This window comes from Grampus griseus (genome assembly GCF_964374135.1).
Source record: "Grampus griseus genome assembly, chromosome: 12".
Lineage (NCBI taxonomy): Eukaryota > Metazoa > Chordata > Mammalia > Artiodactyla > Delphinidae > Grampus > Grampus griseus.
In genome coordinates, this window is record NC_139006.1 from 82,834,394 (window position 1) to 82,860,971 (window position 26,578).

The window sequence follows — 26,578 nt, forward strand, 5'->3', positions numbered from 1 at the left end:
TAAAAGGAAATATGTCTAGTATAGGAAACCACCTTGGAGCTGGGTTTGACCACAATGGGCCATTCCTTTCTATCTGTAGAACCAGCAAAATAAAAGAGTGAGAGAGAGAGAGAGACATCAGTGCCGAGGACATGCCCACGACAAGGGTAAGTGAGAAGACACAGACCCCTCCCCAACTCCCAGGCTCCCTGATTCCACAGGGAGGTGGGTCAGAATTTCACTGAGAAACGCAGTCTTGCATGTTAAGAATCAGCTGGGGGGAGACCAGAGTCAGCCTGCCTGCATTTCTTACCGTTAACCGAGGAAGGGGATGGATCACCCCTCGAGCACCTTCCCTAACACCACGTAAAGACACTTCTCCTAAGCCATCATTCCTCTTTCCACAGGCATCTTCTTTCTGGAACAAAGATCTTCTAGGATGCCCGATCCCTAGCACAGCACGAGCCACAATTACCTTGATTCAGACACTCTTACGGTCAATGTCCTGCCAACGTGTCTGCTCTGGCCTTCACAGAGAATCGCACCGGGCAGCAGCTTCTCAGAAGCTAGATTCTGCCACCAGGTAGGACCACGTGACTGGCTCCTGCAGATGGAAGTGACCCGAGGCACTTCCTGGTCTGGCCCCTGAAACGCCCACCCCGGCACTGCCCTGTGCTTCTCCCTCTGCTAGAACAGCTCCTCCCCCACCCAGGGGGGCTTAGAAGCCATTCGTTGAAGGTGCTGAAGGCCCTCCCACCAGCGCCAGGACGTCTGTGTGAAGGGGCTGCCCTGCTGGCCTAGACAACCCTCCGGTATTTTAGTTTCTATTGTGTCTGAGCCATTAATCACTTGGGGGCCGGTTTCTTATTGGATCAAGTCCCCCCACTAACAGACACACCTAGAACAGCAGGACCTCCTGAGGCGCCGCCTGCCCCCGCGCTTTGATGTGAGTGCGAAGCTTGCCCATCCCATTGCAGCTTCCCTTCCTTTGTGATGAGGCCTCACCTGTTCGGCCTCCGGCACAGGTAGTCAGGGATGATAATGCAGTAAAGAAATTGAGAAATGCTCAGGGGGGTCATTTCAGAAAGATTAAAACAGCCTAATGGATGAGCAGTACCCTGCTCCTCTGCTACCATAAAGGACAGGTATTAAAACCAACGTGGGTAGAAATCATCCGGCTTCACTTACAACCATTTGGCTTCCCGCACCCCAGTGACTTTTCAGAAAGACCAATTAGTTCTGTGGGAAACGTAACTGGAGACAAAGATACAAGCACGAGAGAAAAATGTGAGCGATACCTTTCATTTCCTTAAAGTTAAATGTCTCTTTTTGTTCCCAGCAAGATCACGCCACCCATTCAGGTTCAGAGGGAGAGAGGTGATTTCATTGGCCCCTAGAAACCGCACTGAGCCCCAGGAACCGTGATGCAGAATCACGCTGCGTGACAATGGCTTTTCTGTCACTCCCCAGCTCTTCCCCGTGTCCCTCTTCACCCCATTCAGTTTTTAATTTGCTTGTCATACAATCCCTCTAACCTCGCCTATAAACGAAAAAATAAAAGCTCTCAGCAAGACAGAGCATCGCTGTACACCAGAGCGCTTAAAACGGGTGTGTTTCACTCCGTTTGCATAATCCCTGCTGCGGCAGCTGCTGCAAACCACCAATCCCCCGACCCAGTCAGAGATGCCCACTTCCTACGATCCCCTTGCTCAGGTTGTCAACACACAAGATCCCCTTTTTGAAGTTTTCAGCATCTCCCCCAACAATTTACCTTAGGCCACCCTGTCACACGTCTCAGCCGCTTCAGAGACTGACATCCACTCAAGAGGGTTTGCTGCTTGACGAACTCACGTCTGCCTCAAAGGAGGGCTGGGTGGCCTCTCTCCCTTGGTCTGTGCCGGAACAGTCATGCCAAGGTTGATTTTAGAATCAGAATTGTGGTGTTTCAAGGGATCTTACAAATCCTGCAGTACAACTCTCTGTGGGATCTACAGGTTAAGCGACTTGCTTGAGGGCCACCAGATTAACCAGTGGAACGTCAGCTACGTTAACCCAAGGCGCCTGGTTCCCAGTTCTCATTCTTTCCTGTGCTATGAGGATTTTTTTTTTTTTTTTTTTTTTTTTTTGCGGTACGCGGGCCTCTCACTGCTGTGGCCTCTCCCATTGCGGAGCACAGGCTCCGGACGCGCAGGCTCAGCGGCCATGGCTCACGGGCCCAGCCGCTCCGCGGCATGTGGGATCTTCCCAGACCGGGGCACGAATCTGTGTCCCCTGCATCGGCAGGCGGACTCTCAACCACTGCGCCATCAGGGAAGCCCATTAAGATTGATATTATGAAACCCTGTACCATTTAAAAGAGATTAGGGCAAAGATTGGTTTATGCCTGTGCTGCCCTACTTACAGTATTAATTAGCGAGTTCCTCTCGTGACTCATGTCAGTGATGCTGCACAGCTCACTTTATGCACTTCAACGGGCAAATCTGTCAACTTTGGCTCCCGGCTGGAAACATACGAAAGGTTCAGCACTGGACCTTCCAGTCAACATCAACCTACCACCATACAAGCACATGACCAATAATGAACCAGGAAGAAACTTTATCAGCTGGACTTAAAAAAAAAAGTAAACATAAGTATCTACTATTACAGCTAAAATCCACAACACTCACAGCACCAAATTCTGGAGAAAATGTAGCGCAACAGGAACTCTCGTTCATTGCTGGTGGGCATGCAGAATGGCCCAGCCGCATTGGAAGACAGTTTGTCAGGTTCTTACAAAGCCCAACAGAGGCTTATCATCCGATCCAGCAATCATACTCCTACGTATTTACCCAAGTAAGTTAACTTTTGTTCACACAAAAACCTGTACATGAATGTTGATAGCAGCTTTATTCGTAACTGTCAAAAACTGGTAGTAACCAAGATGTCCTTCAATAGGTGAGTCAATAAACTATGATACACCCAAATAATAGATTATTATTCAGTGATAAAAAATGAACTGTATCAAGCCATGAAAAGATGGAGGAACCTTCAGTATACACTGCTGAGTGAAAGAAGCCCATCTGTAAAGACTACATACTGTATGATTCTAACTGAAATTCTGGAAAAGGCGAACTTAAAGAGAAATTATAAGGATTAGTGGCCGCCACGGTTTCAGAGGGAGGTGATGAGGTAGAGCACACGTCATTTTTAGGGTGGTGAGACTATTCTGTATGACACTGTAACAGTGGATACATGACATGAATTTCCCAACACAAAACTGTACAGAGTGAGCCCTAATGTAAACTATAGACTTTAGATAATTATGTATTAATATTGGTTCAATATATTATAAATTACATAATTATACCAAAATACAAGATGTTAATAGGGGAAATTGTGTCCCCTGAGGGGGAAAATGAGAATTCTGCTCAATTTTTCTATGAACATGAGACTGCTTTAAGAGTAAAGGCTATTTTTAAAATGTAAACACTGCATATTCAACATGAAAAGCATTACCATGTCGATATAGTTCTTGCTGACATAATCTTCCAACTGCAAATGTTCTCATCTTTCAATCCAAGTTACTGAGGCCATCCCCAAGCCTCTTCAATCACTTACGGTAAATTATTTAATTGTAAGTCACTGGCCTTGTGGATAGTACCTTCTAATGATAACAGTATCATACATTCATGTATTGCTGACAAAATTGCCACGTATTGCTCTAAATTCTTCACATGTGTTAACACTCACAAAACTACAAGGAATGAGGTCATTAGTATCATCCTCACACAGATGTGAGAACTCTGGCTCCTAGAGACTAAGGTACTTGCCATAGTTAGAGACAGAAAGGTTCTCAAAGAACTGACATTTGAACCCAGACCATCTGGTTCTGAGATACCTGCTCATAACCATTGCATCAGAGCAGATAAAACTAAGGTGACACTTATGAATCTGACAAGTGATTACAGTTCTTCCCAGAGAACCCAAAACTCAGTGGCAGAAACTAAGGAAACAAAAATGAACCAAGTAAGATTAGGAGCCTCAAAATCTATCAACTAACGAACTGTGTTAAAGGGCTGGAACAGCAAAGGAGACGTAAAGGAGATCTTGGGGGATCAGACTTCAGAGAAGACTTCATCTAAAAGACCCTTAAAGGCAAGAGGCGCAGCAGAGGGGCACAAAGGAGCACTCGTATTTGGGAAGCGCGAGTAGTTGGACAAACCCGCCTGAGTGTGAGAAAATGGGTCCAAAATTAGGCGAGCCTGGGTCCAATCAGGGAGAACATTCTGCGCTCGTGGTTCTCCAAGCGTGGTCCCTCGGCCAGCAGCAGCGGCATCACCTGGGAACTGTAGATACGCAAGTTCTCGGGCTCCATCCTCAGTTTCAGCATCTACACAGCCGACCCTTGAACAAGGGTCGTGGGGGTGGGGGTCGGGAGGCTGACCCTCCGAACAGTTGAAAAGCTGCGTGTAATATGCCCCCCATACACAGGGTTCCTCTCTACCCGATGTTCCTCAATCTCTGCAGTTCCCCATCCGAGGAGTCAACGAACTAGGGATTGTGTAGTATTCTATAGTGTTTACTACTGAAAAATATCTGTATATAAGTGGACCCACGCAGCTCAAACCCATGCTGTTTAAGGATTAACTATGTTAAAGCCCTCCAGGTGACTCTGATGCAGGCTAAATCCTGAGAACCACGAAGTCAAACATGTGGATGTCATTTGGTATGAGATCGAAAGCTACAGAAGGATTTTATGAAGGGGAGAAACAGGTGTAGCTAGTAAAATCTACTCAGCTAGTCCAGATAGAGTTCCATGGTCATTCTAAGCTGTTTTGAAAATCTAGAAGATTACACAATCGACTGATTACGTGACTCCCCAACTTACAAAAATTTGTCCCTGATGCTGTTAGTTACTTTAATAAAGAGTTATTGGACTTCAGTCTCCTTATTTCTTTGGCCAATAACTAATACCTCACAGCATCCCCATCTCAGACTTACATATAGATATACATTCCACTTATAAGAAATACTCTGCTATGAACCCAGAGAACATATTTGAAACCAGAAAATAAAGCCTTTGGGAGTCATTGAAGAGGCCCTTGTTTTGTTCCTGTTCTTTTTTTTTCCCCCTTTTAAAGTCCCCATTTTAAAACTGGCTGGGGGCTACCTCCATTTTATAACGAATCCATCCCCTTTAAAATTCCAGAGAATCTCACTGGTCTGTGAGGACAGAATTGGGTTTTGGCGGGGGTGGGGGGCACTGTGTCGTTCACCTTGTTTCCTCTCCTCTTTTGGAAGAAGGGCTCTTGCTTTACCCCAGCTGGTTCAAGATTAAGAATTTGGAGGCTTTCAATAATAAAAATCACCTGACAAGGTAAAGTCTTTAAAAATATTGGTTCATGGAGAAATGAAAATTATGATTGTACTAAGGACAGAGCTGACAATCCTAAGAAGTTACCATCCTGTTGTTGGCAACTTTAGGTTATGTGAAGGGGTGTTCGCCATACCACTAGGGAAAAGATTTGAAGAAACTATTATTGCCATAAAAAATCTGTTCCCACCTATGCTGTTCTTGGTTAGCCACTGCCTTAGGAATCTACTGGAGACCCCCAACTTTGAGATAACTATGTAATTAGGTAGGTTGCTTCCTTGTGTGCTCTATTCCACTTGTTTATGACTTTCCAGTTTACAGGCCTAAAGGATTATGGGGAAATGGAACCACTCGCTTACTAGAAAGGGATTCTAGGGCCACTAGAATAGAATTTGCTCTCTTCCTGGTAAGTACCTTGAACTTCCCACCTGTGCCTTCATGGCCACATCTGTCTAGCACATGACACACTCCAAGCCCGAGAGGCATTTGTCAAAGTCAGCTATTCAAAGGACAATAAACTTTAGAACAGGTATTAATAATACTTAGCTCCTCTGCCTCTGGCCTGCCTACTAAAGAAACATCAATCCCACTTTCTCCTTTCCTACCTAGGATTTTTAACTATATGCACCTTTTACTGGTTTTCTAGTTTAATTCATTTTCCATTTGAATAGAAAATCTACCACCAAAATAAATGATGTGAGTGGTCTTAATAGTAACTACCACTTTTAAGCAACCTAAAATAGACTTGATATATTATGACAAAGCAAATGATTTTTTGTGGAAACAATAGATTTTAGAACACTGTCTTGAAATCTTGACTGAATAAAAAGTCCATCATTAGGATGTCTCAAACAAGTAATGTGTGTTTAACTTTAAATCAAACTACATTTATTGAGACAATTAACTATATGAAAATATCTGTCTTTAGGACAAATTAACAAGGAATACAATAAATCTCTTCCCAAACACCATTTTTCATTTTTCTGGTTATAGAAAATTCAAAACAAATGCCAATCTCTTAGCTTACCTTTTTTAAATAACACAGTGAAAGTTAAGTCCTTCCATTTTAATTCAGAGACAAATCCATTGATAAATTATTGAAAATATAACTTTATAAGACAATATTCTTGTTTTTATCACCTTTATTCAACCAGTTCTCATTTATGTTGCTTACAGACATGAGATTCCAATCTGGACTAGCTTTTGGGTTATACCGAACATGCTTTTAAGAGATATTGAAACAGGCTGGGACCTGGGACCCTTACTGCAGGGCTTGCACCTGGACAAACGTCTCCATGAGCAACAGATACACAGAAACTCTAAGGGACTAGAAATGACTGCTGGCACGCACAGTTGGGGCAAATTATGAACAGCAAGACACAAAGGCCAAAAAGCCATTTCTGAGGTGCTGGGAACAAAAGCAGGGTCCTGCGCATGATGCCGACACACAGCATCGCCAAGGGGGTGGGCGGACCACCTAAGACCCCCTCCAGCCCGACCCAACAATCCGCTCCCACCCGCATCCCATTTAAGGCATCAGCCCGCCCCACTCAGGGAGCAGCAAGGGCACCTGGTACTCGTTGCCGCCCCCTCGTGCTGCAGCAAGAGGCCTGAAAAGCCTCGCCTGAATGCCTCCCTCTGGCCTCTGATCAATTCTACTGATTAAAGAGTCCCAGAACCTGCACTAGTAACTATTACAGAGCAGCACAGTTCTACAAATTATTAAGCTTACCAAATTCAACCCCTCATCAGAAACTCCACAGACTTTCCCAGAAAGTGGGCAAAAATTCGTTAGCTCTCACCGCACATTTTATACTTGGCCTGATTTGTTAGAAAGTTCTTCCTCACACTGACCTCAAATCACTTAAATTTCAATCTGTGTGGTTTCTAATTCTATCACTTGGGACTCAACAGTGCATCTTATTTTTTAAGAGTATCATGTTCTCTTATTTTCCTCTCTTCCAACAAGTTTTTTTTTTTTAAAACTGTTCTTAACATGCCAAAGTTTTAAGCCTTTTCCCGTCCATTTCATTCACCTAGAGAAAAAAAGTCACGTATTTTTAAAACCATGCTGTTGAGAACTGAAAGTACTTGACTTTCGCTTTACATTATGATGAACTACTATAAGCCATGCACTGGCCTAGATGCTCTGGGTGCAATTCAACAAATTAAGGACTCAGGCTACCAAAAGTAAATCCTGTTTTTATTAGAAGCCCAATATCATATTTTACTTATGCTAGTTTTTATGCACCTTTCCTCGTATAAGGCTTGGAATTAATAAAGGTTTTTTGCCTTTTTAATGTTAGTAGTTGCTAAGCCTCATCTCCCACACTCTATACCTTAAGATACACTGATAGTAAAAGCCAGCTCAGGCAGTATTCTTTGTAAAGGTAAATAATAACGAGACGGCTACAAAGCAACAGAGTTTGCTGTAAGACTGAGGTTAATTGGAACAAGACATTTAGAAAATAGATTTGTCAGTATATGTAATAGGAAACATCAAAGTGTTTAGACCACTTAATTTCTGAATTGAAATTTCCATTTTGGTGAATGTGTCCTCAGGAAATATTGAGAGGAAATGCATAAAGATGTGTGTAACGGCAGTATTTTTAATATTGTTTTGGTGAAAATAAAACCTAAATATTTTTTTAAACAGGAAACCACTGTAATAATTACAATTGTTAAAATCAAACACAAACGGAGGTCAGATTTGGAAACTTCTTGAGCAGACAAAACCACTTTACTCATACAAGCAACACTTAATTTAGCTTATTTTGCAAGACAAGTGAGGCTTGACCTTGTACACCTCTTGTTAATGCCTCTGAAAATCATAAGCGAAACAAATTATTCCAAGTTGATAGAAACTAACCAATTCCTTACTGTCAAAAAAACGCTAATATTATAACCAACCACTGTGAGGAAGACACAGTCGCTGCCTCCTTACCGTATAACCTCCTTTATAACACGCCTCTGAGGCTCAGTCCATGTTTGGTGTCAGGGCTCCCGGTTCACCAACTTGGTGTGTGTGCACAATAAATTTTTACTAATTACTTACCTCAGTGATTCAGTGGTTTTACGTCTGCGATTTCTGAGCCTTTGATGCAACTATGTAAAAACAAACAGAATTCTGGATAGAAAACAAACGCATAATCTAATGACAACAGCTTGGATTTTTAGTGCATTTCAAAAATATATTTTCCATTCATCCAGTATATTGCAGTGCTTTTACTACACTTATTATAAATTTTTGCATTTGGAGTCATGAGACTTGGGCCAACTCCCAGCTCGTCCACTTACTGGTTGAGACCAAGTAACCAAACTACTATAAGTTTTAGTTTCCTCATCTCTCAAGTGGAGATGACTCCTATTTCACAAGTTTCCAGTAGCAAATATTTCTCTAAAATCTAAAACACTTTACCAGCACTTCATGCGACTGTGTCAGAACGACTAACAGAAGTATTTTCTTGCTTTGGTTTGCTTTTCCCCCTAATGAAGCAGCCATATAAACATTGTGAACCAAAGAAAACAACCGGTATGTCTGCTAACCTTCTGTATCTCTCAAGGGCCAAAGAGCAAAAAGAAAACATAAAGGGAAGCAGAAAATCATAACAAGGTTGGAAAGCATGACATGGAAAATTTACACTCCAAGATGCTGAAAAACAGACGGATAGAAAACATAAAAGCCAAGGAAAACACTCACCCAAGAGAGCAAACGAAAGTGCGGTCCTTCCCAGAGGAGCTCTGAGCAAACTGAAGCCGAGAAGCAACCTGTATAAGAAGCAGGTGTGCACCTCCCGCCCACGGGCAGGGTAACCACTGACAACCTTAATTCATAATAGGGGGTCACGTGGGTGCTGCCTCTCCCCGTTCCTCGGGCCCAGGGCTGCTTAACCACTAATAAGGTCAATTCCTGACAGCTGGTCACATGGCTGCTGCTTCTTCCCATTCCTGGGTTCTGCCGGGTGGAAAAAAGCTTTAACTTCTTGAATAAAACTTGAGAACCACTCTCCAAAAAAAGTGGTTTGTCTAGGTAGCCACTGGGCGCTCAAGCCCAAGTGAAAGAGCAAAGCTTGAGGAAGCTCTGGGCTTTGTATCAGATGCTGGAAAAAAAAAAAAAGAAAGAAATCGCATGTGTAACAAAAACGTCGAAGGCAGCTTTACGCGGGAATAAATGCAAGTGTTGTCCCTGGAGATTCGGAGCCTTTATGTTGGCATTTGGGGGGATCTGCAGCCTGGCTCCCTCTGTGTTCTACCCACACCCAGGCCCACTTCCCAAAGCCACCCCATGGGTTCTTCCATTAAAAGGAACGGACTGTTAGGAAAACGCGTCCACAGCAGCAAAGGAAAACCACCCAAGCCAGCTTATATCCATCAACCTAATTCTTCACGGTAACAGGCTGTAAGGGGTGATCACCGAGTTTCTGAGGAAAATGAATAGAATGTGTTAAATACAAGACAGCAGGCCCAAAATGGAGTCGCTTATGCTAAGCCACATGTAGCCAAACCAGGACAAACTTGATTACGGTTTTGGCTCTCCGGGAAATGGGATCTTAAACCAGTCAGTCAGGAATCAGCTGATCAGCAGTAGTTACGTAACCTGCCTGAGACGCCCCTGCCGTCCCCTAAAGGAAAGTAACTTTGCAATAACCAACCTGCTCTTTTTGCAAAGTATAACTTCCTTGTTCCCACTCCACTCTGCCTGTAAAACTCTCATTTTGTACAGCTCTCTGGAGTTCCTTCCTACCTGCTAGATTGGATGCTGCCCAACTCGAATGGATTTTTGCTCAAATGAATTGTTAAAATGTTTCATATGCCTCAGTTTATCTTTTAACACATGAAAAACATTATCAACACTCAGTCAGTTCCTAATCCAACAATCATAGCTATAGCCATTTAATTTTTAAACACAACGAAACAGATGCTTTGCAATTATTCATACACTTCTGCAAACAAGGTTCCCTGATGGATGGCGCCTTATCAACGAAAGAAACTCAGTGAATCTGATGTGATTTGCTCATAGCAAACTGCTGTCTGCGCCTGGTGTGTCTTAGGTCTACACGCAAACATTCCATTCTTTGAATCGTATGAATAAAAATCCTGCCAGAGATCAAGGTTAAGCACATGAATCTCTACTTTTCTAAATGACATTGTCTCCAGTTTAAAAATCAGAATGACATTGTCTTGACATTTCTCCCGTTTTCCACATGCATCAAAAAAGACCCACCTGATTCAGCAATTTCCAATTTCATTTGCAAATGCCTTTGGAAGGGTAAGAAGAAATTTGAGCCCAAAACTTGATTTTTTTTGAAAAATAACATTTTGTGTATCTGCATAAGAGTTTTATACTATTATTTCTTCATTATCCACAATCTATGAGTCAGATATTTTTTCTCCTCATTTTTAGGATAAAAAGGATAGAAGAATGATGCTCAAAGAAGTAAGAAATTTCCTAAAGTCTAAGAACTACTGAGTGACAGTTCCAAGTTCCAATATATGTCTGGGGAAAAACAGTCCTCTTTTGGTTTTTATCTATATTCTTTTCACACATTTTTTGTGTGCGAAAATAACTTAGAAGATAGAAATAGAGTAACAGTTAAAAAGGCCAACCCTTATCATTTCACAATAGACCCTAATAGCAAAACTCTTCTGATCTTTGTAAAATGAAAAGCTAATGAGATAAGTAAATGAAAAGACCTGTGTTGCTAGCATTTTGGCGTCTGCTCATTTCAGGACACAGCTTTCCTTACACCCTACGGCTCTGTGCCAACACTTGCTATTCGCTCTTGAGTAGGGAGCCCCATCAATTCTTCTCTGTCTTGTCCACATCCTTTCAGAAATGGGAACTAAGAAGCTCCTACACAAACAACCAGATTGGCATCTTTAGATACTGCACCCTGTTCATCACAGGGAAGTTAAACAATTGCACACTGGATTGAATTGCAAGAGAAACTCAACTCTCTCAAGAGATTTCTTTTCCAGAGACTTGTGCTTTGAGATGAAGCTGACATTTCACTTAAGCTTTTGAAATCTGCTATCATAGAGGAGAGCAAAGCAGTTAGTTTTTTCTCAATTTCTCCTTCCTTGACGATAATACACCTTCGGATAAAAGAGTCACATTTCCTTGAGTTCCTTCCCCAACTTCTGTTAGACTGTATTAGGAGAATCAGTTCAGTCAATTGTTTCCCATGTCTTTGCAGTTCTCAAACTTTGTGTGTACGTAAGTATCAGCAAGTATCACCTAGAATGCCTGGTTTTAAAAATCAGAAACTTTGGTCCCACAAGCAAAATTTATTGAATCTGTAGAAGACTCTAGAATCTGAAGTATAAAGTATTGGGTTGGCCAAAAGTTACGGAAAACCCAAACAAACTTTTTGGCCAACCCAATATATACTTTAAGATTTTTGTTGTGGGTGTTACATATTAATATTTTGAGAAACAATGTTCTACCTTGTAAAAAATAAAATTTTCGGGGCTTCCCTGGTGGCGCAGTGGCTGAGAGTCTGCCTGCCGATGCAGGGGACACGGGTTCATGCCCCGGTCCGGGAAGATCCCACATGCCGCGGAGCGGCTGGGCCCGTGAGCCATGGCCGCTGGGCCTGCACGTCCGGAGCCTGTGCTCCGCAACGGGAGAGGCCCCAACAGTGAGAGGCTCGCATACCGCAAAAAATAAATAAAATAAAATAAAATAAAATTTTCATAAAGATCTATCAGTATTTTTCCCTGATTCTCCACCTTAGGCCAAGAAGTGATCCAGCCAATTCCCAGAGAGCAGACCCTGAGAGCTTGCCTGCATCTCTTCTGCACCTGTCATTGATGTTATCAGTTTGTCCATCTGGCTACATAGTTCAGTCACATTCCTAGAACAACACTCGCTTTAATGTCTCTATTTGGCCACTTGAAATGATTACTGATATCTGCAATTTTCTGTGCAGTGTAGATATTTTTGATGCATAGGATTACCCTGCCTTCTCCTTCCCAGCTTTCATCGTACAATGTATACACTTTCTTCATGGTTGAAACCCAAAGCTTTTTCTGCATTTACCGAGATGACCATATGGTTTTTATTCTTCAGTCTGTTAATGTGGTGTATCTCATTGATTGATCTGCATATACTGAAAAACCTTTACCTCCTGGGAAAGAATGCCATATCTTAAAGACGGTTCCTTTTTCCTTCTTTTTAAAAAAAGAGTCTGGCAGTTTCTTACAAAACTAAAGATAGTCTTACCATATGACCCAGCAGTTGTGTGCCCAGGTATTCAACCAACCAATTTAAAAATTTTATATCTATAAAAAAAATACCCTACATGCCAAAAACTAAAAGCAACCAAGATATTCTTAAATAGGTGAATGGATAAACAAACTGTGGTACATCCATACAATGGAAGATTATTCAACAATAATACATGTGCTATCAAGCTACCAAAAATACGCATGAAATTTAAACAGATATTTCTAAGTGAAAGATTCAATTTTGAAAGACTATATGATTCCAATTTTATGACATTCTGGAAAAGGCAGAACAGACAGTAAAAAAGATCAGTGATTCCCAGGAGTTTGGGAAGGAGAAGGGTGAATAGTTAAAACATAGGGGATTTTTAGGGTCGTAAAACTATTCCGTATGGTAATGTCATGATGGATATTTAATATTACCCTTCTCTTCTATTTTTTTGAAGAGTATGTGAAAAGCTGGCATTAACCCTTCTTTGAATATTTGGAATTCATGGGACTTTTCTTTCTGGGAGATTTTAAATTATTAATTCAATCCCTTTTCTTTTATGGGTCTGTTCAGATCTATTTTTCTTGAGTCATCTTTGGTAGTTTGTGTTTTTTAAAAATTGACCAGTTCACCTACGTTACCTAATTTGTTGACATTTAGTTGTTCATAGTATTTCATTCTAATTGTTTTTACTTATGAAAATTCAGTAGGTATGTCCCTCTTCCTCAGTTTTGTTCATCTGAATCTTCTCTTTTTCTTACTCAGCCTCGCTTAAGGCTTGTCAGTTTTAGCTTTCAAAGAAACCACTTTTACTTGTGATGCAAAGCCGAATTTTGAACACACAACATTATTTAAAAATAACTGCTTGATCCAAGTGATATTTTTGGGGTGACGTAAGGCAGAATTGTTATCAACAATTCATGCACAAACTTTGAAAGACTCCTTATGTATATATTTAATAAAAACTGAGATCTGGGAAATGGAAGGATGAATTAAGATTATCTTCTGGTGAAAATTAAAATGCATGGAATGCATCCCATTTCTCCCCCATGTCCCCAGGTACACTAGAGAATTCCCTCTCTGCCCAATCACAGTTTCAAGCACAAAATACGCACACAAAAACCATTTGCTGAATTTAATTGTCAAGGCACATTTTAGACGTTTGCTGCTGGCAGCAAGCTGATGAAAATGTGGCCCTTCAGCGTGGGGACCCAAAATGGACAGCTGATAGAACATTTTTGCTGATGTTTCAGCCGTAAGATTAAAATTCATCTCGTCGTCATTATCAACATGGCTCTTCTTGTTAATAAAGAAACCAAAGCAATGAAGTACGGATTAAACTCAAAGTATCTGAGTGTTCTGCTAGCCATGTATATGTTTGTTTAGTACCAACCAAGTACCATACTAAATAGTGTACATATATGAGTTTATTTAATTCCCACAACAAACTTACAGAGTTTTACATATTCCTTTTACCATTTTATAGAAGAGGAAATTAAGTTTATTGACCAAAGTCTCCAGCTAGCAAACATTAAACCCAAGATTCGAGCAAAGAAAGTCTGCCTTCCTAAGCAACATACGTTAATGATATTCTATTCTAATAGACACACTTTATCGGTAACCTACACAACCACTCACTTCCAGAAGAGTGATTATCACAGGACAGGCTCATACTCTTCACTTTTATGGAGGATCATAGGGATTTTGAGCTATTTTTGTTTAAACTAAGATAATCTTATTGCTTCGCTCAGATATTTCAGCACGCATAAATACTGAGGACCACTGAAATAGTATTACTAAAATATTAAATTGAAAGTTTGAAATGATGCTTAATATTTGTATTGAAAAGGAAATTATATTAAGCATTACATTAAGCATGTAAAAAAACAGCCACATATTTTGAGACATCTGTGGGGGGAGGGGTTATGTATAACTCTTTTTGGGAAAATATTTTTTACCTTCTTTACCAAGAACAATCTAGTTTTCAAAATTCAGGACAACAGTCATGGCAATGTTTTACTAACATACAGAACCATGTAAAACTAAAAGCACATTTACTTCTTTTATATATTATTATTTTCATAAATATTTTAATAAATTTTGCAGTCAACTTTGAGCCTTCTACCTTGGAATACTTCTGTGAACTTCCATGGTGCCCTTATAGTCATCTTACATGAGACCCCTTGTGGCTAAATCATTGTTGAGTTCCCTCTGGGCATGTATATTGTGTGTTCTACCATAAATCATTTAAAAGAGTAGCTTGAAGTTCCTAAAATGCTTGCTGGTGATATTATATATCCTTTACTCATAACCAGAGTACCTTATTTTACCTTGTATCAGAGTATTAGAAAATGAAAGGCATTTGCTTTTGTGAAACAGGATGTGAGTAAATCAAATGTTGATTATGTTTAAAGATGTTGACCACCTTCATTCACGTTATCATGTAGCTTTCTCATTTCTGCCTCCAATTTTATTTGAAACAGTTATCTAAGGACTAAACTCATTTCATTATTACTATTTTTGTGCACAATTTATTTCCAGTGCTATGGGGCTTGTGTGTGTGTGTGTGTGTGTGGTTTTGTTCATTTGCTTGCTTTACATTTTAGGACTGTCTGCTGATACTTAGGCAAGTATGATATATAGTTAATATTCAGAACTATTGGGAACATCACCTGAAACAAGATATTTGAGGAACTATATACAATAGCGAATCTTCAATCAGAAACAAGTCTAGAAAACAGATGGAAAGAGTAATATAAAAGAAGATTCCCTTAGCAAGATTTACAGCACTATAAATGCCAGGTAGCTTCACCTCCTCAGATTTCTGTGACCTTCTGGCACAGATGTATAGAATAGAACTAAACCGTGTTTTTCACCTTGTCCCTAGACTACTGCAAACATGTTCTGATTGATGACATCTTAAGGCCAAAGTTTCATCAGAGTCCATTAGCAAGCCAAAGGCATATATGTAGATCCTGAAATTTACAGAATGGTTAGATTATATTATTATTCAATTAGACATGAAAGTATGGCGATTCAGAAGGATGATAAATATTATCTCACCAGATGGGAGTCAAATCAGGAAATTCCCAACTGAAAACCTGCACTTGAGAATTACAATGTCATTTATTTCAAAACGTAGATTTGCCATAACTGAAGAAGTTAAAAAATGTTGGTATTTTTTGAGAGAGAAAAATTCAGTTGCACAGTAGTAGTTGGCCTGTCAGAAAATGAGATTAAAACAATTCCTATTGTAGAGATCTGTGCAGAAACAAAATAGAAGAAAAGAAGATGCTCCAGTAAAATCCATACAAATTGCAGTGAAACTAAATCTAATCAGTATCGACTGAACGAAAATTTAGAGTTCATATGTATTCTAAAAAATCTGTTTTCTATTTGTAACTGAGTATTAAGACTTTAGGAGAGTAAAACAGATATAAAATCAGCATTGATTTCTTTCTGTGGTAAAGCTCAGTCCTTTAAAAAATATTCATTAAAATGTGGCTTTTTACTTCTTGTCTCTAATTGATTGCTCTGACAATTCTTATGACAGAGGTGACACCATTTTAAGTGGCAAATTTGGATTCCGCTTTCATTTTCAGCCAGTATCCTCGGCAGTTTTTCAGGGGAATAAAAAGACATTTGTTGGAATATGAGCTTGTTATTCCAGTTATTCTTGACACACATTTTACAAATGTTAAAACTGGTTATTTTCACCTAGTAAAAATTTTGTTTTCTCATATGTCATTATTTTATTCAAAATAATTTGGAATTCATTGAATAGAGACAGATCTAAACCACATCTTTTTTCTTTGTGTAGTCTTTCAATATATTTCATATGGTATCAAGAATAACATTTTAAATTTCATAGAATTAGAGAAAATTATTAACATAGATAAACTGTGTCTTTGTAGATTTAATGACACAAATATTTTTATCCAAACTTTTCAGTGTCATCTATATAACATAAAATGCTTTCAAGGGCAAGAAAATGGGTGAGTTTTTTGTAGACCGATTCAGTTGGCTCTTGTTCTTAGGAGAATTCATGGTACCTGGGAGAAAATGTTGGTATGCTTAAATGTTAGCGCTTGTTTAGGACGGAAACAATAAACATTTGTACAAGAAGAATCTCTAGTGGATTTACTGTGTATGTAATTCACATGCAGCTTTGAGCAAAAAAGGAACCAAAAATCTTAGCAGTTGAGAGGATTTTTTTTTTTTTTCTGCTTTCACAGTATTGACTTGTTCACTTTTGATTTTTCTTGGCTAGGGCAGATTTACTCTATTAATCTTAATTTTTTTCTGTTCTACAAAAGTTTAATGGAAATCATAGGCGAATTTAACCAAAAGCTAATGAAACAAAGTTTAGGAATCCTTACTTACATGGAGCCCATCCAAAACCCTGGGAGGAAACCCAAATATCTTTGCATAGTCAAATACATTTGTAAATTTTGCAAAAAAATAAATTTAACTGCAATGAGTGAAGATCACTTTCTTTTATAATGTTCCAACTATTTTTCTATCACACTTCTATTTTGGTTGGCATTGGAGAGCTATCAGCTTGGGAAAAAGTCTAGAGAAGCTAAATTAGGATAGATTTAATTTGAGTTGGGTGGGCTATATTTTTGTAGTTTTTCAGTTATATTGCTGTGTAGTTTCACTATTGCTAGTTGTTGTGGTGTAAATGGTGGTTTCTAGGATCACTCCTGCCAAACACTACTTGGAGGTGTATTTTGATGTGATCGCTGCTATGGTCTGAATTTTCATGTTCTGCCTAAATTTGTGTGTTGAAATCCTTATGTCCTATTTGATGGTGGGGCCTTTGGGAGGTAAATAGGTCAAAAGGGCTGAACCTTCATGAATGAGATTAATGTCCTTATAAAAAGAGACCCCGGAGAGAAAGCTTGCCCCTTCCACCATGTGATGACTGGCAAGAGGTCTGTGACTCAGTGAGGGTTCTCACCTGACCATGCTGTAGTCCTGATCTCAGACTTCCAGTCTCCAGAACTAAATAGAAATAAATTTCCATTGCTTATATAATTCTCCCAGTCTGTGGTATTTTGTTATAGTAGCCCAGACAAACTAAGGCAGTGTCTTTAAGCTCCATGCATGGACCGTACAAAGGTAGAAGAGGAAAAACAAGATTTGAAACACATGCAGACAGGAGATTATATGCAGTATTTTAAATGTTAAAGCACATTTATGATGGAAATTTGAGTAGCTGACAAAAATCCAAAAATTTTATATGGCATTGCCAACGATAGTTGTCAAACTGAAACTACTTTTTATTAATCATCAATAATAATTTTTGTAATAAAATAATCAACAATGCTAGAAAAAAAGGACTGAACTACATTTCCATATTCCTCTTAAAATGATATTATAAAATTACCATCATATAAAGCAGAGATAGATAATTTATCATCCCCACCAAAACAAAGAAAGATTGTTTCGTGGAGGCATGTCAAATATAGTATAAATTATTATGTTACTGTATCTGATTTTACAACATGGGGCTTGTTTATTTTGTGAAATAGTAATTTTCATAATTTCCTTCAAGATATCAGATTACTCTGCCTTTATATTAATACTTAAATTTATATTGCCTTTAAATACTCAGATTCATGTAATCATAATATTGTTCATACACACTTCAGTTATTGGTATATTGTTATAAGTGTTTAAGAATATAGATTTCTCCAAACTCCCATAAAGTCTGCATTTAGTATTTTCTTTGGTGCTAATTTCCGTATACTTGGTCAATTTCCTTTATTTTCCTACTTAATTTGAGAACTTTATCATTTCCACGTGTATACACGTTTTCTTATTTTGTTATTAAATTCTAGCTTTCTTATAAGCACAAATTGCTATTGCAATCATTTTGCCATTTATTACACATTAGAGTCTAAATATATGGTCAAGATTTTTTTATGAATCACCTAAGAATTGACTTTCAAAAGGTATATTCTCTGTTTTCAGGATTTACAGTTTGATATGGACCAATGTGTTTTTTATTAATTGTTTCCCTTTAGTCTTCTGTATCATGACCAGTGTTTGTCCTCTTGACCTCTCCAAGCGGACAGGGGCTGGTGCAGACACACACATAATGGTGGCGTCAGTTCTAGCATCAGGCCCCAAAGCAGCTCTGGGGGCCCTGGGTGTCAAGGGCACAACCATGGCTGCAGGGTCACGGCAGGACCACAGCAGCTGGGGCTGGTGAAGGGAGTTGGGCTTGAGGAATTTGGGGGTGTCCAGGGGCACAGCCTGAGGGGCTAGGTGAGGCGAGCCCACGGGTGGAGGCCAATTACTGGACCTTGAGCCGAATCCAGGCCCACAAGCAGCTGTGTGGGCGTGGCTGTCACCCTGCACTTCTGTGGCTGGATCTCCATGGCAGGAGTCAGGTGCACAGCTGGAGGAGAGGCTGAAGGGGATGCTGGAGTGTATCCCAGGCTCTGGCTGGGAGCTGGGGGTGGTGAGGGGGGGAACCGGGTAGGGACTCAGTGGCTGGCACCTGCCTGCATTTATACCTGTGGGGAGAAAACCCACGAAATTTGCCAGGGGTTTGTGGCAGCTGTGCTTGCCCTTGGTTTCTTCAGTGGGGAAGGCGGCTGGGGGCCTCTGCAGAGCAGCTCACTGGGAACCAAGTTAACCCTCATTGCATGGTTGTTACGGGTGGTCCCTGCTCTTCTTCCTTGTTCCTGGCTGTCTCTGTAAGTCTCAGCTTTGCAGGTCTCTGGGTGGGCTGCCTGGAAAGCCAGAGAAGCTGCTTGCTCACCTGCTCTCCCTTACCTGGGAGGGGAACCCCTTCTAGCTCAGTTCTTTGTGCTGAGCAGTGCCGCCTGGGTGAAGGGACCACACAGGCAAAATGAAGCTGTTCTTCCTTCCTTTTTTTGCGATTATTCCTAGGGTTTTTTGTTCCACGGTGTTGCTGAAGTGTCTAAGTGGCCTCCTGAGCTCCCTCGGAGCTGTTTTTGTTCCCCGATAGCTGCTTGATTGTTGATCTTTGCTGGAGAGATCAAGGCTAGAATCTCCTACTGAAGCATCTTGGTGACATTGGAAAAACCAAGGGGTATATTTGAAAACAAAAGAAAAAAAAAAAAAACCACTTCAAATGCTGAATTGAGAGGATAATAATTTACCCTTTTAGGATATATTTTAAAATATGTGTATTGTAACTTCCTGATTGTTTTAGCTTATGGATGAAATCAGCTTTCATTATGATAACTGCAGCACTTGGAAAGATACAGCAGTCAGATGTAATTTCAGTTAACTTCTGTTTTGTGTTTGGGAAACCCAGACTACCAATTCCAGTGTTTAATCTCAGGGTAATAAACCAAAATTGACATAGGCTTTTTCTTTTCTGTAGTTCCCCAGTATACCCAGTATATAATAATTGTTTTATAAATCATTTCCAGTTGCAGTTTTACCAGAAATAAAATACATTGCATCTAGGTATCTTTTAAAGATAATTTGAATGGGTTCATTATCCTATATACACAACGTATCAAACCTGTCTTGTAAATCGGTATACACTCCATCAACACTAGCAAAGCTCGCATCAACAAGAGCCTTATGAGTCTTAAATGATAATTATCACAGTCTAATGAATTGCATAAATCATTTATAATGAAGGGAAATAAACAAGTACACTGCGATGAGCACATTAATAGCTTAGGTTTTTCAAAAGCAATGAGTAATTTATATGGTATATCCACAGACAGTAACAACTTGAATTTTATTTGTGAAATCATCAGCAGTTGACCTAAAGGGATATAACTTATCTACTAGCAATACTTCAAACTGAAAAATAAAGATTAATTTTATCTTTGATGTAGATTATTCTGATAATACCCCCTGATTTGAAAGTCAATATAAAGAGGGAAAAGATAAAGATTGATTTAAGTTCAGCCTGAGGAACCTAAAATTTATTCCAAAATATGAAATTCCATGCTTCACAATTCCAAGTAATTTGCGAAATACTATCATTTTTAGTGATCCACTCACTCAAGTGCTAATTGGATTTTATTTTTCACATATTTATGAGGGAAAGGAGGGAGTTTATAACTCCTATCTTTAACATTTTAATTTGGATCATGAAAAATACATTATTCATTCTTGAGGTTAACTTTCATTGGTTAAAAAGATATTCTCCCAGACAAAAAAACTCAAAAGTAATTAGTAAACCTGTTCTTTTCCCCAAGGAACATGCATATTATCTGGGCTAATATATTTATGTAAGTATTTTATTTCTCTTGACATTATGTAACCATCATCTTCTTGTCCACAATTCAGTTTGAAAACAGAACTTTTTCCAATCCAGTAAACTTTCAGTTTATTCCTCCATTGAAAGATAAACAACATTTCACAGTAGGACTGTCTCATATTTGAAATCTACATATTTATTCATCTGTAGGTTTTTTGCAATAACAATGCACCATGTTCTGTGGTTAAGACCGGTGTATTAAAATGACCAGGATATAACCTAATTCTGAGGAGTTCCAAGCCCATGGTGAAAAAGAGTTACATTAAAAGAATAGGCACAATTTAATGTAAAAGCCATTTTTTTGTGTATGATTTATGCCTAAGACTTAGTATTGAAGAAAGAGCCATGTCCTAGCTAGGCCGTTGGGATTTTATCCACTGAGGAGTTTCCCAAGTGAGAAAATTGGAAATTGTCAAAATCAGAGTTATAAATGAAAACTAGAGCCATTTTAGAGATGGAAAACACCAGGCTGCATCACAATACCCGTACACAGACAAATCTCCAACATACCTCAGGGACTTAGTGGCTAAGTTCAGAGTTCAGAAGTAACTCTGAATAGTACAGTGGGGTGACAAGAAGCTGATACCTGAGAAAGAACTCGTATTTGGATATCAAAATCAAAAGGTATGGGGTGATGACCCTTAAAAAATGCTGCTGCTCATGGCTTCTCCTCTTATTTTTTTTTTTTTTTTTTTGGTCATGCCTTGCGGGATCTTAGTTCCCCCATCAGGGATCAAACCTGCACCCCCTGCAGTGGAAGCACAGAGTCTTGACCACTGGACCAGCAGGGAAGTCCCTGTGGCTTCTCTTTTTTAAGCTAACCTACTTATGGAGGTGAACCAGTTAAACCTCAAGAACTAGGACATAATAAGCCAATTTTAATATTTAGAAATCCATGAAGAAATATCTTTTCATAGTATTATTTTTAATAAGTGTTTCTTACAATACAGACATTATTTCCAGTCACGAGATTACCGACTGCCATTTATTCAAGGAAAAAGATAAAAATACATATGTCTTTCAATTCATGTTCTTATTATTTTCCCGTAAGATGATTGTAGTTGCTTTTATTAATGAGTCTTTCATGTGCAGTATTTTTAATTTAATCCTTCCATGAGGAGAGCTCAAGGGCTACTTCTCTCCAGATGTACTGAAATCAATGCCTATCACTCCAAGTTTATAAAACTAGTTTATTCCAGTAAATGTATGGAATAAGGAACTCTGGTGCAATAAAAAGATGTAGACTTGGTCTTTGTCATCAGTTCTTGACCTTGAGCTCCTAAGACCCTTGGAAAGTCCGGATTGATAGGAGCATCTTCATTATACATAATGAGCTCCTTTTGACCATCCCTGAGTTTATGCTGATGAGATAACTCTTGGTGGGCCCCTAGACAGCTTCAGGATGGGGGCTGGTCACACATCCATGTACCAGGAGGGTGGAACACCCCAATCCCCAGGAATAGAGGTTCTTGTGCTTGGGACATTTTCAGACCGGCCTGCCTCATTTGTATCCTTTATAGTAAACTATAAAAATAAGTATATCATTTTCCTGAGTTCCGTGAGCTGATCTAGCAAATTTTTAAACCTTGAAGGAGGGTCATAGGAACCCCTACATTTAGAATGGCCCAGACAGAAGTATGACAACCTGGAGACCCCACTTGTGGCTGGAGTCTGAAGTGAGTGAAGCCTTGTAGTACTGAGCCCTTAGTTAGTGTCAGAATTTAACTGAATCATAGGACATCCAGTGGGTATCATAGAATTGAAGAATCGTTGTTTGGAAAACTATAGAGAGACGCACAAGAGAATTAGGATGCAGGAATAGACCAATGGAAGAGATTACCTTACTTAGAGAGATAAGGCCCTTAATAATGGATAATGGCAATGTTTATTTGGAAAAAAATAATCAGTTTTATCAGAATCAGAAATATTTCATGTAAGTTCATAAGGAGATTCACTGGGTACAATTTGGAAAGGCATGTAAGAAAACAAATGAAAGCAAAGATTACAGCTTTATCCCTATGTGTGGTGGAGAAGAAAAGGAAACCATTTAGGGAACAGTTCAAGGTTTTCAAAATTCAGCAGTATCTACATAAAAGAAGAGCAAGAATGGAAATGGAACATCAGAGGAGGCAGCATCAGGGCCTCATTGCTGCTGGAAGACAGATGGTAGAGAGGAAAGTCTTTTGCAGTTGAAGTCCTAGGAAATTCAAAAGGAGAAGAAAACAAAGTTTTACGGGAGAAAGGACAAAAGCTCTAGGCATGAAGGCTTCTGAGGACACAAATTTTGGAAGTTTCAGCAACACCCCTCAATCAGAAATACCTGAATATGGTTCTCCAGCTGAGACAAAGGACAATTCCACAGCGGGGTGGGGGAGTGGGAGGGGGGAAGGAGCTCACAGACACGTGGAATTCCTTCAAAGAAAAGGACAACAAGTTGGTATGTTGACATATTAAATAAGCCTTGGTTCCTACTGAGGTTCCTACACTCTGGATTGAGGGTGATTAAAGAACATAACTTAAGGTTCTAATATCAAGAGATAGTAGACTATTCTATCAATGAGATTTCATTCAACTCAGCCTTTATGGAACAAGAAATAAGAGACAAAAGGGAGCCATGAGTAGAAGAGATTTGTAATATGCAGATTGGCCACTAAGAAAAAGAAAAAGACATCATGAAAGAGCAGTAGCCATGAAATATTCTCATTTTCAAGAAGACTGGACAATTTAAAATATTATTCTCTTAGCGTGAACAGGTTTGTTTTGATACTTGGTTGCCCCAGATATGGTAACCAATATGAGAAAAACCTCTTAGTTGGGAGATCTCTTCCTATTGGGTTTTATGTGACCATTTTATGAGATCCTGAGCATTAACAGCTTGCTGTTCTGTCCAAAGTTAAAAAGAAATTCACAATTTGTCTTTTATTTTCTCTGTCTACATAGTCCTCCAGAAAAAAAATACACAGAAAAAGAACATACATACATAACAACAATTAAATTTCAGTTAAAATCTGAATAAGATCAGTAAAGAGAATCCAAACTCCAAACAAATGTCTGAATGAGACATTCTTCCTAGGAGTAATTAGGCCGGGGAAAAAAAGAAGATATTTTTGGAAGGTAACTTAGGGGAAATCCTTAAACAATACAGTTTCAAGCTTACCTAATAGAATGTAACGCATGAAAATGCGATTTTTATTGAGATGCTGAGAGAAACAGAGAATCATGTCATTTTATGATCAGCTTTTCACGAGGAAAAATTATTCTACTGATAGTTTTTTCCATGGCAGGTTTTTTAAATATTGTATTACAAATATCAGTTTTGTTTCTCTTCTCATGCACGACTAGCAAAAAAAAAATTCTGTCTGCTTTCAACAAAGAGGAGCATATGGCTCCCCGTCAGTTTCAGATCTTTTCTCCTTGAATTGCTAACAAAAACCAATTGGTAAAAGACATCGACCCTATTCATGAATTTTTTTTTCCTCAACCCTCTTTCAAATACGTAAGGCATGTTCTTGGGGGATTCATTCAATGATACTTTACACACATTTTCATTTACATATTCAAGATTAAAAAGAATTTTTGCAGCAGAAAATAAATTAGAAGCATTAAACAGCATATTTATTAACTATGAAAAGAATGAAGTACCACATTTACCTATAGAAAAAGCACTTTCTACACTTAGATAAACACTCATTATTTCAGATATTTATTGACACCTACTATGTGCCAGAAACTGAGCAAGCTTGAAACACTACTTGCTTTCCTGAAGTTTATAATCTAAGCAAACTCAATAGAATGGATTTCCAAATATACATTCAAATTCAGGAATGGAATCTCTCATGGGTTCTGCCTCTGAAATCTTAATAATGAAATGTTGATAAATTCAGAGATCTGTACGTGTGTTAGGGTTAACCGTTAAATATGAAAACCTATTGAACAGTAAATCTTAAAAATGCTAAGGAGCACATAACATTTCACTATTTGTCCGAATCTACTTGTATAGCTGTTTTCTTCTTAAAATGTTTCATTTGTATATTGTCAAGTTTTTCCATACTTTCTGTTAGTCTTTTGATTTTTACAGCTTGCATTCAAAAGATTATCTTTACTAAGAAGCAATTTAACAATTATTCTATATTTTCTTCTAATATTTTTACCATTTTACTTTTTACCATACTTAAAAAATACTGAACCTCATGCAAGTTATTAATGCATGATTATGACAATATTATTTTTACTCTTTTAATGATCTATCCTTTTCTCCACAAAATTGTATGTCCATTTTATTACATGTTAAGTTCCCAGTGTACTCAGATCTATCTATGGAAATATTCATTCTTATTTACTGATCTTTTTGTCTATTTTGGAGCTCATGCTATATGCTTTTATAGAGCATTTTATAGTACATTTTAAATCCAATACACGCCCCGCAATTCTTCTGTTGCAAATTATTGGCAAATTACATATTAATTTCTCTGGGAAGATGTCGAACAACTTACATAAATTTCAAAGTCTCATTCTGGATGGGGATCAACTGAGATATTTACCTTCTCCTAGAAATTTAGAACCAGGGGGCAATGATTGTGCTGACTTAACCCTAACGCCATACAAGGTATAACAAGGCAACAAGGTACCTTAAAGGGATATTACTAAGAAAAAAATAAAGTAAAATAGACAGGAAGGGAGGAAGGAGAAAAGGAAGAAAGGAAGGAAGGGAGGGAGGCAAGGAGGAAGGAACAAAGGGAGGAAGAAAAGATGAAAAGAAGAAAGGTAAGGAGGGAGAAAGGAGAGAAAGATAGAAAGGATGGGATGGAGCAAGACAGGGAAAGAGAGGGAGAAACATCTCATTCAGAATCATGTGTTGCATTTAGTTGTTTAATCTCCTTTGTCTCTCAGTCTGAAACAAATAGTCATTCCTTGACTTTCTCGACCTTGATATTTTTGAATATTATAAGCTTTAGCTTTTAGAATATCCCCCTGTTTGGGTGTGTCTCAGTTCTCCTGACTAAATTCAGATTATACACCTTTGGCAGGAGTATCACAGGAGTGATGCCGTGTTCTTTGCATCCAGCCTGTGGGGTGGCATTGGTGATGATCACTCTGAGCACTTGATTAGCGTAGGATCCGCCAGGCTTCTCCACCGTAGAGTTATCTTATTAATTAATAAGTATTTGATTGGAAGTATGTATTGCATTCTTCACGAAACTTTTCCCTGACATATTTAGTTATTTACATCTCCATGTAGTTATAGCTCCACATCCAGTGTTAGTCAACAAGTTACACTTTAGATCATTATTTATTTTTTACGTAGGTTATCTTGATATGGCCAGTGGGAACCCGTGAAGACTGTCTTCTATGTCCTTTTGACCTGTCCTCATTATTCTTTGAGCACTCCCTTGCTTTCTGGAACCATCACATGTCCTAGCCTTTGTTGGTACTTTTTCTACCTTAGTCCTGGAATTATGCACATTTCTACACTAAAAATAAACAAAAAAATTTAAACTCTAAGGTTGGCAAAGAAGAGTTTCAATGCAAAGGATGATGGAGAATTGTAGATGGATTATGTAATGTGACTTTGTTCTCAATAATAGGGTCTCTCCCTGATTAATCTTTCCACATTTGTGCTGATCTCAGGAGTCTGCTCTTGCAAAAAAAAGATACAACACTTTAAAAAAAATCTCTTGCATTTGCTAAATTAAGGCAAAGCCATTTAAAAAGGCATATTACTTTGTTATAAAGCAGAAACTAACACACCATTGTAAAGCAATTATAC